Consider the following 13,240-nt stretch of genomic DNA (forward strand, 5'->3'; position numbering starts at 1 on the left):
TAAGCAAACGTTCCGTAAGGACAGGTAAAGGTTGTTTTCTCTTGATCCTCGGGGTGTATGGGTATTTGGAAAAATCCAGAACATCCATCAAGATAACAAAAGTAAGAGTGTCTGGAAAGATGCTCCAGCATTTGATCTATTAATGGAAGGGGGAAATGGTCTTTCCTAGTTGCCTTATTTAGCTTCCTATAATCTATGCACATACGCCATCCGCCTTCTATGCGTTTAGCGACATGCTCTCCCTTTTCGTTCTGCACGACTGTGATGCCTCCCTTCTTGGGTACCACATGTATAGGACTTACCCATTTACTATCAGAAATCTGATAGATTATACCGGCTTCCAGTAGTTTAAGGACCTCCTTCTTTACTACCTCACTCATCACAGGGTTGATTCTTCTCTGATGTTCCCTGGAAGGTTTTGAATCTTCCTCTAGCGAGATCCTGTGCATACACACGGATGGGATAATACCTTTTAAATCAGAGATGTTGTACCCTAAGGCAGAGGGGTATCTTCTTAAAACATTCAAGAGTCGATTCGTCTCGTCTTGGTTTAAGGTGGCACTAACTATTACTGGGCGGTTCATTTCTTCATCCAAAAACTCATATCTTAGGTTCTTGGGTAGTTCCTTAAGTTCTTGGGCTGGTTTTTGAGAATTAGGTGAAGGGTCTGGAGTAAGATCCAGACATTCGTTAGTGTGAGGTTCCGTTTCCTCTAGCTCGTCATCCTTTTCATTCGGGTTTGAAAATGTTTCGATCTTAGGTTCTCCTTGATCAAATTCTCTTATGCACTCATCTATGATATCGATTGCATAACATGCGTCTCCTAGAATTGGTGCCATCGAGAATTTCGAAAGAATGAACTCGATCTTTTCATCCCCTACTTCAAAGGTTAATTTCCCTCTTTTAACATCTATTATAGCTCCGACTGTTGATAAGAATGGTCTACCTAAAAGGATAGGGATATCTCCGTCTTCTTTGATATCCATGACCATAAAGTCTGTTGGGATATAAAGTTGACCAATCCTAACTGGGATGTCTTCTAAAATGCCTACAGGACTTAATAGACCTATCGGCTAATTGGAGGGAGATCTTAGTTGGTTGTAACTCTCCTAAGTTTAACCTTTTACATACATCTAAGGGCATTAAACTCATACTAGTGCTTAAGTCCAGGAAAGCTTTGTCGATCACATGACTCCCTAAAATGCAAGGTATAGAAAAACTACCAGGGTCTTTCTCCTTCTTAGTAAGTTTATCCTCAGAAATAAAGTTGCATTCCAAGGGTTTTGGATCGTCAAGCCTACGCTTGTTGGTGAAGATATCTTTGAGAAATTTGGTGTAATACAGAATTTGGGTGATAGCTTCGGTGAAAGAAATCTCTACATGAAGCTTTTCTATCACTTTTATAAATTTTTTGTATTGGTTATTGACTTTGGTTTGTTTAAGTCTTTGCGGATATGGGATTGGTGGTTTGTAAGTTTTATCCTTGGCTTCACCTTCTTGGTTGGTTTGTTTCTCGGGTTCCACCGGTTCCTCTTCTCGGTTGGTAGGTACAGAAGTTTTGGACTCGCTCATTGCTGGGTTATGAGGCCCTTCGTAAGCGGTCCCACTTCGTAACGAGATAGCGTTAGCTTGCCCTCGAGGGTTTGGTTGAGGTTGTCCAGGGAATTTTCCTTCAGGTGTAGTTTGTGGGGCTTGGTTTTGTGCTACCTGTGAGATTTGGGTTTCAAGCATCTTGTTGTGAGTGATTATCTGATCAACCTTGGTTCCTAATTGTGTTATAAGTTCGATTACGTGAATGTTTTGGTTTTGGAATTCTTTATTTTGCTGAGTCTGGCCCGATATAAAGCTCTCCATGATTTTCTCAAGGTTAGACTTCTAGGGCACAACTTGCATAGCTTGGTTTGGTTTTTGGGATTGATAACCTTACGCTATCTGAGGTGCATGATTTTGTATAGGGTTCTGGTTTTTATAGGAGAAATTCGGATGATTCTTCCATCCAGGGTTGTAAGTGTTTGAAAATGGGTTACCTTGGGCGTAATTCACTTGGTCGGTGTTCAGGTCGTTCAAAAGGTTACACTCCGCCGATTCATGTCCTTTAGATCCACAGAGTTCACACTCTGTGTGGACTACTGCTGCGGTGTTAGTGTTTGTAGACATATGTTCGACCCTAAGGGCTAAAGCGTCCATTTTCGCCTGCATCATGTCTAGAGAGCTTATCTCATGTATTCCACCTTGGGTCTCCTTTTTCTCTATTGATGCTCGTTCAGTTCCCCATTGGTAATGGTTTTGGGCCATATCCTCAATTAGGTCACAAGCTTTTGGGTAAGGTTTGTTCATCAGCGCGCCACCAGCGGCAACGTCGATGCTCATCTTGGTTTTATAATGGAGTCCATTGTAGAAGGTATGAATGATCATCCATTTTCTAGGCCATGGTGTGGGCAGACTCTTAATAGCTCTTTATATCTCTCCCAAGCTTCGAAAAGCGATTCTCCTTGGTTTTGAGTAAATCTAGTTATTTGGTTTCGAAGAACAACAGTCTTACTAGGGGGAAATATCTAACAAGGAATACTCTCCTAAGGTCTTCCCAGGTAGTTATTGAATTAGCTGGAAGTGAATCTAACCATGAACGTGCTCTATCCCTGAGGGAGAAAGGAAATAATCTTAAACGGATAGCGTCGGGTGAAGCGCCATTAGATTTAAAGGTGTCGGCTAGTTGGATAAAAACTTTTAAATATTGATTCGGGTTCTAAGTTGTGAGACCCACATATTGGTTCTGTTGCACTAATTACAACAAAGACGATTTTAGTTCGAAATTGTTAGCAGGAATAAGGGGGTTTACTATACTCGAACTAGGTTCCTCGTCAGAGGGTTAGGAAAATTCCTTAAGAGGTCTCCGGTCGCGATTCTCGGTCATAGCTTTCTTAGTTCGGATGAGTAAGAGGCGTGTACGAGTGTAATGTTCAGGTTCCGCTAAAGGATCTACTAAATTTCTGGTACTACGGGTTCTTCGCATTTACCGGCTAATAATGCCTTAGTCTAGACGGTGTAACAACAGGGTACGAAATTTGACGAAGTTGGTCCCGGGCAACGGCGCCAAAAACTTGATCGCGTGTATTCGCAAGTGCGCGAATTACGTCAAAGTAATATAAAAGAATATCGATCCGACAGAGACCAATCGTCAATCTATCGATTACTATCGTTACAGTGTTAATCTAAGACAGTATAAAAGAGATATTGGGTTTGCAAAACAACGGTAAATAAATGCAGGAAAAGACAGGTTGAATGTATTTCACGTCAGTTAAGTGATGTTTCGATTGTCTAAATAGAACTACTTATGAGGCAATATTTTCTACTCTTGAAAAGAATCCATTTAACAGGAACTGTCGCTTTCGCGTATTCAGAACCAAGTTTAACCTTAAATTAAGGCCTCATATTGTCACTTATAAAAGGTGCGCATAACGCTAAAGTAGTAAACTTATTTTTAAGAAATCAGACTCGTAAACTTATTTGAAAAGTGATTTTGATTTGGAAAGTTTACCCAACGAGTTTCCTGATTTTAAATCTATCAACGCGTCCGAAAACAATTTCAGAAATAGTTTTTCCTTAAAGTGATAAAAATTCCTAGTTACTAAGCCAGGGTGCTTTCGCACTCCTCGAATAATTAAAACTAACCAAGTTTGTTTTAGAAAACTCAAGTTAAAAATCAAAGCAGCCTTTAAAGTATTTCTACAGATTCAATATGTGAAACATTACTTTAACCGCGATCCTTACATTCTAACCTTTAAAAGATTTAGCCAGACATGGTAACACAAATGAACACAACGGTATTAATCATGATAAAAAGTTTGTTTTAGAATGTGAGGCGTAGAGAGCATGTAAAGTGCGTAAAATAAATAAAGAAAAGCCAGTGCGGAAAATAGATAAGGTAAAGGCGAGTGCGGAAAATAAATAAAATAAAGTGATGCGGAAAAGAAATAAAGTAAAGCGAGTGTGGGAAATAAATAAAATAAAGCGAGTGCGAGAAATAAATAAAATAAAGCGATGCAGGAAATAAATAAAATATAAGCGATGCGGAAATAAATAAAATAAAAGCGATGCGGGAAATAAATAAATAAAGTGATAAATAAGAACCTGCTCCAAATGGAGGGCTTTAAATCTAGTACAAAAATAAACCTCCGACTCCTGAAGCTAAAGACAACAGCAACTCGAAGTGACCCAACTCAATCTCACTAAGATGCGATAACCCCCCGATGTGACGGATTACCGCTATTACAAATGATAAATATATGCTTAGTGTTGTAAAACTAAGTTGGATCATTAGAAAATGAAGTGGAACGAACTATTTATTTCAGCAGCTTGCAAAGACCATGGTGCCCTCCAACTTCTCCTTAGTGGGAACGTGATTACCAAAGGTGGTGCCCGCCATCTCTTCATGGCGCCCTCCATGTGTGTAAATGGGGTGGATCATGGGAACATGGCGGTTACCTCCTAGTTAAGGGTTGATGACTTATGGCTTCTCCTATAGCGGCCGCCATGTGCAACGTCATGTGTGTAATCTCGCCGAAAAACCCTAATTTTAGGTCTTTTTGCTTCGTTTCTTCCAAAAGAGTCCGAAAGTGATAAATATCGGAAAACAAGATAAAAGAGAGCATAATATAAACAAAATGATAATAAAGTCCTAATAAACATGTGAAATCCGAGTCAAAAACATGGTGTAATTCAGTGTGATCAGCTACCTATGTTGGGGGCGATTCACCAAAATATTGGTTGACTTAACATAGTCAACTAGATGGAAGCATCAGGAGGCACCACTTGGCACAAACCCAATGGAGATGAGGGAAAGTATATACACGCAGACTGAGAGAAAAATGTTCATTTTGTAACTCTATTTCTCTCTCTTCAAATCATAGAGTTCTCACCTCGTTCTTATTTAAATCAAGAACACTACCGCCGATGTTCATATGCTCCACCGTCCTCCTCCCTCAGCGCCACCGTAAAACCCAGATTCCGGTTGAACATCAGTCCAAATGTTCAAACCAAACCCAACTTTTTCTAGAACAACACAAAAACTCCTCAAATCCAAAAGATTTCAACACGGACCCAACCTTAAACCTCTTCCTAAACCCTAATCCCAACTAAAAACCAACAAAAACAACATCTAAACATCGGATCAACACCTTCAAACCTCCAAAACCCTAGGTTTTAAAATATAAAAATTCTCATAAAAATGACCCCCAAACCTCATGATATCACGATTCGACATAAAAATGCTACAAATAAGCATCAATCAGCAAGGAACTAAACCAAACAGGAACAAACAGATTCACTGATTCGAACACAACAAGTATGGTAAGGGGATGAGAAAAAGGGAAAAAGAAGGTTACCACTCAAAAAGTTATTGGAGGAACGTCTCCACACAGGTAAGTAGACTTTGAATCCCTTCATCTCTCTCTCTCTCTCTCTCTCTCTCTCTCTCTCTTTTACTTTTTGCTTCTCTTCTTCCTTTATATTCTTTGTCTATTATTGATTGCTTATGTTTGTTGTGTTGTTTACTATGTGTTTGGATTGTGTGGTAGGCTAAGCTCACGTGAATCAGAGCTTCAATGTGAAGCTCTGAGAAGGTTTAAGGATAGAGCTTTGAGTGAAAAAGGTTGGGTGTTGGGATTGCTCTGTGTAGCTGTAATTCTTTAGGGTTCTGTATTCTGTAATATGGGTATGATTGTGTATTTTTGGTGTGTACAATGAATGACTTTTATAGTGAGAATTGGGGGGGGGGGATTTGATACGTCTGAGTCCTGATGTTTAGGGAGATATTTTGATGTTAAGTATTTGAGTAGATTATGGATAAGTATGAATGAAATTATCTATGATGGGTGAGATGTTAGAGAGGAACCATCCCTCAAAGTAAGGGATTTTAGGTCATGGAAAATAACTTGTATTGTCCATATGCTGAGATATTTGTGAACTTTTGAAATTGGTTTTGTTGGTTTAATATTGTAAAATACATTGCCCTTAGATTAATGCATTGACCTTGTTATGATCTTGTGATTGGGCTTTCTCTTTGCAGTAACTTGCTTTTAGAACATTTTACCTTTTTTCTTCTCATTGTATAACTAATTATGACATGGCTCCAATCTTACTTGAATTTCCTTTTTTGTGTAAGGTCTTGTTAGATGGTGGACACGGCTTGTATGAATGTGTGTTTTTGAATTCAAACTTTTAAGTCTTTTGAACCTTATGTAACATGTTTAGATATATGAAAAAAATGAAGATGACATGTTATAATAAAAGGAAAAACAATGAATGATTGCATGCAATATGTAAAAAAGCTATAATGACCCATGGAAAGTGTAAGAAGCTTACCTTAATTTATTAACATTTCGCATATAATTTCAAATGAAAAGGAAACCATAAGTTCATGAGGGAATGCAAATTCAAAGTGAAACAACACATATTTAGAATTGGACATATGCACCAAGCATGCATATGATCAAAAAAAATGTTTACGTTTCCTTCTGTTGACTTTGACTAATGCATGCTAATGACCAACTAAAATGGTCATCATGTGGTGATGAAAATGAAATGAAATGATGTAGATGAAATAATGTAGATGGTAATACTTGGGGGAAATTTTAGGGTATGATAATTGTCCTTATTTAAATATTTTGTCGGATGGCATGAGTGATGGTAATCCTCATAGAATCCTGATAAAAGGTATTTAAATACAGAAGACCCCAATTTTCCCCCTAAATGCAATGGTATGCTATACTATAAACTGAAAGACTTCTTCTTTTTTTTGGTTTGCTGGGGATATGATGTGAGATGAACCCTAGCATGATGTTTTATGATGGATGAAGAATGAACACTAGACTTGTGGGGAATGGTGGAAATATATGGTAATAGTGATCCACAGGAAATCAAAACGATGAAAAGGATGAAAGACTCGCTGGAGATAATAATTTGCTGGAGAAAATACTGGGGAACATTCAAAGTGAGTTTTATCAACTGGTTAGAGATGACATGCCGATACTTTAGAATATATTTGAGATTTTTGGAGATTTCTGACAAGAAATTCATCCAATCAAAGATTCTGGAGATTCCTAATAGGGAATTCATCCAAGACAAAAAATTGGGAGTCTTCTGATAATGCGAAAACGTATCGTAATTTTGGCTCCATATGCATTACTTTTTACTCGACTAACACTTATTATTACGCAGTATTTCATGTTTATTGCAGGTATTTATTGATTAAAAGGTTTACCGCAAGCAAAATGGAAAATAGCAAAAAGGAAAGAAAAAGGGAAGAAAAAGAGAAGAAAAAGAGAAGAAAATGAAGCTTTCAAAGAGATAATGGGCCAGCAAAGCAAATGGGCTTGTGGCGTCCATTATCCAAGGAGTGTGGCGCCCGCCATATTGGCCTAAGAGGTAGGTGGCGCCCGCCACCAGCCCTTGAGAAGTGGTTGCTGCAAAGGTGGCGCTCACCACTCATTAAGAAGCTAGGATTGTGGCAACCGCCACAACCTAGTCTTCCACCATTTTCTCCACTTTTTTAGCCACGATTGCCACCACCTTGCTACATTTTAGGGATTATGGAAAAGATATAAAAGTGGACCTCTCATACTCCCAGGACTCTCTCTCTCTCTCTTCATCCAGTTTTCAAGTTTACGATTAATTTTATTCAACACTATTTTTCTTTTAGTTTTCTAGGCAGTTTCCTTACTCTGTAAAAGTGATAGTTTCTCCACATCGGGGACTATTACGGTTTATTATTTTTATGCATTTGGGATTCAATTGTAAGGATTATTCATTGCCAAAGCCTGCCGGAATTATTTTAATCGAAGATTCAAGATTCAGTTCCAGTTCTTAAGTTGCAATCCAGGTTTTATTTTGATTACTGTTTAATTTATTTATGCCTTATTGCATGTTTAATTTCCCAAATACCATGTCTGTTACCGGATCCATGTCCAGCTAAACCCTTATGTATCGGTATGTAAAGACCGTCGAAATGACAGGTTTCAATAAATAATTGGTGTTAGTTTTTATGAAACTTATTTTTCCAGTTTTTAGTTTCTTATTTTAATCAAACTGTTTTTCGTACGAGAGTACAAAACAAACTAAGGTTACGGTCAACAAGAACAAGAGTTTGAGATTTTGACCAGATAGCTGAAACTAGGCATTAATCCTAAACACAGCGAGAGCGCTTTAGGATTAATTAAACTTTATTTATATTCAAAAATTACTTTTAAATTCAAAATGAGACCGCGATAGCCAAGTATTCTGGTTTAGGAGTATGATCAGAGTCAATAAAAACGAGAGTGTGAGACTAAGTCCTTTCTATAAATAATTTCTACTGAAGAATATTTTAACCAATAAGATTACACCAACTATCTATCGAATCCCCAAAGTTTGAGGTATTACATACCGATATCCCCTATATCTCATATCTTTATTCTATTTACGTTATAGTTATTTCTTTTCATCCCTCCAATCTTAGAATAATCATCAGCCTTAGATTTACATAGCAACATTATACCACGATACGTTCGATTATTAGTCCTTGTGGGTTCAATAATCTTTAAAACTACGTGATAGGACTGTGCCCTTGCAGTCACGATTCACATAGACTTACTAAGTCGCGATCAAGTTTTTGCGCTGTTGCCGGGGACTAATTTAGTCGATATGGTAACTCTAGTGTTACCCAGTATAGACTAAGGAAAACAATTCTTTTTCCATTTCTACATCTTTCGAGTGTATGCCAAGTACTCGCTCTCAAGGCGAGAAATTAAAGCTACAACTCGACGAACCCGAGCATTATCTTAGATTAGAACGCCAGATACGAGACTTGATACGGGAACATCGTATTAAGCTAAATCTTCCTGACCTTAACATTCCTACTTCTGAATTAGTTATTCAACCAAAGATGGCCGAAGGAGTGCAAAACCGTCCTCTTAAGTAATATGCAATCCCTTCGCAGGATGAACCTCATAATAGCATCGCTGCCCCTACGATTGAAGCCAACAATTTTGAGCTAAAACCCTCACTGATGTCAGTCGTACAGCAAAACCAGTTTTCAGGTAGTTGTAGCGGTAAATTCATGATCATCGAGCTATGGATAAGCTAGAGATCAAATAACAAGAGTCGCCACCGCGCTTTTATTGTTTCCAAGGGAAAAGGGAAAAAGTACGAACAAAGCCCAAAAGTAAGAAGTTTTCAAATCAAAACTAATAAAATGTCAGAGATTACAGGTAAGGGGGTTGGTTACACAGAGGGAAGGTGTTAGCACCCAAAGTGTCCTAGGTACTCCTAGGGAGCCCTTTTTGTGTGCATATGTATTTGGTACAAAGTGATGTTTACAAATAAATAGAATGGGGGGATGAGAAAAGAATTCATTAATTATATTTTTGTGTTTGGCAAGACCTTTGGTCTTGTGCCTACGTACCAACATAAAAATGAGAGATCAAAACCTCGTAGTTCGTGATACAAATTTCAAAATGGATGCATTGCTTTTAACAAAAATTAAGTTTTGAAAGGCACAAAGGCCTAAAAATGGTTTGGATGAGTTAGTTCGTTTTGGCTTTTTGAAATTTTAAGTCAAGTATAGTTAAGTTTATTTACAAGTTTGATTTAAGAAAAGAAGTTTGAAAATGCAATGGCATAAGGCCAAAGTTTCTATCTTTTTGCAAAAGTGGTCAAAGTTTAGAATAAAATAAGTTCAAACAAAGAAGGTTTTGAAAAAGGAGGGAGAGATTTTGAAATTAAAGAAATGGGGAGAAGATGAAGAGACTATCCTATGTAAAAAAATTAAAAGTTTAGAGTTGAAAAGATCTGACCAAATGGGTAGCAATCCAATAGACAAGAATGTCAATAGAAACCCAGGATTCCCTTGGACTTTTAGAATCAAGCAACACACAAATGCACAATTTATATTATCTTGAAGAGCAAGCTATCAAATAAAGATGGTCACATCCAAGCTTATCCATTCCATGATCTTCTTCAAGGTAGACCATGTAATAGATGAATTCCACAAGTCACAGGTTCAAAATAACAACTTCACAATGATCAGGTTGCAGATGAACTTAGAGAGATCTTGAATGATGTATCAGATGAAGTTTCAAATTGCAAGCACTTGGTTTCTCAATAAATTGGCATTGGCCAAGTCCTTTATCATAGGAATGTTGCCTAAGTTCTAAGTCCATTTGTACAAGATCAAGCCAACAATCCACACAATTTTTTTTTAGGGTTTTTGTTGTTATTATGTACATTAATGGTCAAAGACCACACAAACAAACAAAGTATGCACAAACAAAATATATCACACAATATGGTCCAAGTGGACAAAGTGAAAATTTCATTAACATAAACAATTAGAATGATATGAACAATGGAAAATGAATAAAGGCAAGAATTAAATGACATTAAAGTAAATGGCTTGAAATTAAAAGTTAGTTGTTAATGAGTTAGAAGTTAGTATTATTTTGCTTTTGCTTTTCATTCTTAGACATTCTTTAGAGAACACTCAACCCACTTATCACAAGCATGGATCCTTGAACCAAGACATCTTCCAAAGGAAGGAAAAAAGGCCAAGTTTCTACACAATACCATGAAAGAGGGGATACTTACAATCTCACTAACTAGAATGCTATGCCTTTCATGTCACAAATTTAGCGCTATGTTAAGCAATCGTAATTGGACTTATGTAGAAGTCATAACTATTTGAGGTCGGGCAATAGAATTTTGGTGTTAATGCATGTTAGAGACATAGTATAATGAATTATGCTCATGAAACATACCACACACAAAAATAATATGCAAAAGGTGTGGCCCAATCTCATCCATACTCATGTTAATTTTTCAATCAACTAGCATTAGGACTTTGAGATATCATACGCCAAATGAGATGAATGCATAAAGAAGGGGAATGATATGAAGAGGGAGGAGAATAGATGAAATCTCAAATTGATCAAAGGAGGACTTTTACCAAATTAATATCATTCATTCATTTTGGGAGATGGAATGTACATTCCATCAATCCCCTAAATCCAATGATATTAATTTGACAAAGTCAAATCAACCTTGATCAAGGCCTAACAACAAGAGTCAAACATAAACAAGTCATCACAATTGGTCAACAAAATTATTTGGCAGTTATTCCAATTAAAAATACTAAAATAATACATTTAAATTAAATACGGTTTGTCAAATTCCTAGAACCTCATCAAAACACCAAATAAATGGCCATGAGATTTATCATAGGTCAAACAAGGTCAAAGGACCTTGGAGAAATTTTTTCAGATTTTTTAAAGACTTAAAAGTGTTTTTTAAACAATTAAAAACAAATGAAAAAATCAATTAAATCATGAAAAATATTAATAACGATCCAAAAAATAATTTTAATTCAGAATATGAAAGAGGAAAATATTTGAATTTTTTTTGTGAAACTCTCATATTTTTTGGATCAATATTAAAATTAATATGAATTAATGAAAATAAAGAAATTAAACTGAAATTCAAATAATCAGAAAAAACGTGGACCACTTGATCTCCCTCATTAATTGAGGTGGCAGATCAAGTGGCCACCAGCGCGCGTTCCATGTGGTCTCTAGTCAACTGAGCAGCACGCGTGGTAATTAGAAACAACGCTCAGGATTAAAACAATTTAAATGGATCCTATGGTTGGAGATGTGCCAACACACGGCCAGAGCTGTAGCTCTGGTCTTCTTCTCCGGTGGACCTCACCGGACTGTTCCACCTTCAACCATCCCCAGAATAAAAAAGGAGGACATGATCTGAAATGAAAAATGGCGTAGATCACGAATATCACCTCAATTTTGACTAACTCCTCACATATAGAAAGATATGAGGAGTTGAAATTGAGGTATGTCAACTGAGTTGCTTCGATTTTACCTCTAAGCAACTCAATCTTCTTGCCTACATTGGTAGGACTTAAAACAACCAAAGAATCAAGAGAATTGAGCAAGATTGAGAGAGAATCGAAGAGATGAAGTTTTCTGAAAATTACCTTCAATGCAGTGCAATTCTTGATGTTGCTTGCTCCAAACACGATCTGATCACACTTGAGAAGCTTGCAGGAAGTGATTGATGAGGTTGCAAGGCTTTGGACCCTGGAGTTTTTGAATCTCCAATAGTTGAGATTCAAACTCAAATTTCAAGTTGAAATTTATCAGGTTTTCCTTTGGAATGAGAGGGTTTCAATGGTGGGCAATGTTTGCGTGCAAGGTGTGTTCAACTTTGAGCAGAAGGGGCTCTATTTATAGCTGTAGCAAGTGATAATTGCACCTTCAAATTCACTTTCCAAAATTGGCAATTGATGATGCATGGGTGCATGGGCGTGTACAGGCCCATGAGATTATTGCTTAAGGTCCACAAATGAGTGTGAGAGGGTCTGAAATCAACTTGGATTGCAAGGCAAGTGTGTGTGAAGATTTGAAGTTTGATCTTTGCCAAATGATGATACCATGTTCATGCCATGTGAAGCCCTAGTAATTCTTGTCCAAAATGGATAAACTTGGAATTTTTGGAAAGGTTAGATCAAGAGGAACAAATTTAATGTTCAACACTTTTCCATTTGGAGCTTGTATCATGATGAATTTTGAGGTGGAAGTTTGGAAAATTCAACATGTTGAAAATGTTTCTAAGTGTCAAGCCATATATCTCAATATCCCACCTTGCTTAACTTTTTATGTGAGCTTCAAATGAGAAAAGTGTCTTCATCAAAGTTGTATCTCTTTCAAATGCCTTAAAAATGGTAACCAATTTTATGTCATTTGGATTTGAATTGATAGAGTTATGCATTTTTGAAGTTTGGAAAAATCACTTGTTTAATGGTATAGGTCAAAAGTGACCTATAATGTAGCCTCATATCACATGCTCAAAAAAGTTGAATTAGCTCTCACTCCAAACATCAAAGTTGAAGTAGACATCTTGAATTTTATTTTACAACTTGGAAATCTTTCATCTTATAAAAATTGAGCAAGTTATGGTCTTGGGAAGTTGACTTTCAAATTAGGGTTTAGACAAAATGACCTATAATGTTTCAACATAGAAAATGATTTTCCAAGAAAAAATAGCTCTAGGTCTCAACATGAAAGTTGTTTTGAATGTAATTTAGAGTAATTTTTCTCTTGGAATCATTTTCATATGGTAAAAGGTGTAGGAGATAGGATCTAGGGAGACCCAGTTTTGATCAGATGAATTCATCTGGCCAACAACCATCAACCAA

At 36.9% G+C, this 13,240-nt stretch overlaps 1 non-coding gene across 1 annotated transcript; it reads left to right on the forward strand.

The window, feature by feature from the left end:
- The first annotated feature begins 2,424 nt into the window (after positions 1-2,424).
- Positions 2,425-2,531, forward strand: LOC127108536 (small nucleolar RNA R71). Its single transcript, XR_007796068.1, has one exon. It is a non-coding gene; the product is annotated as a small nucleolar RNA R71 (small nucleolar RNA).
- Positions 2,532-13,240: the final 10,709 nt, after the last annotated feature.

This window comes from Lathyrus oleraceus, chromosome 7, assembly GCF_024323335.1.
Source record: "Lathyrus oleraceus cultivar Zhongwan6 chromosome 7, CAAS_Psat_ZW6_1.0, whole genome shotgun sequence".
NCBI lineage: Eukaryota > Viridiplantae > Streptophyta > Magnoliopsida > Fabales > Fabaceae > Lathyrus > Lathyrus oleraceus.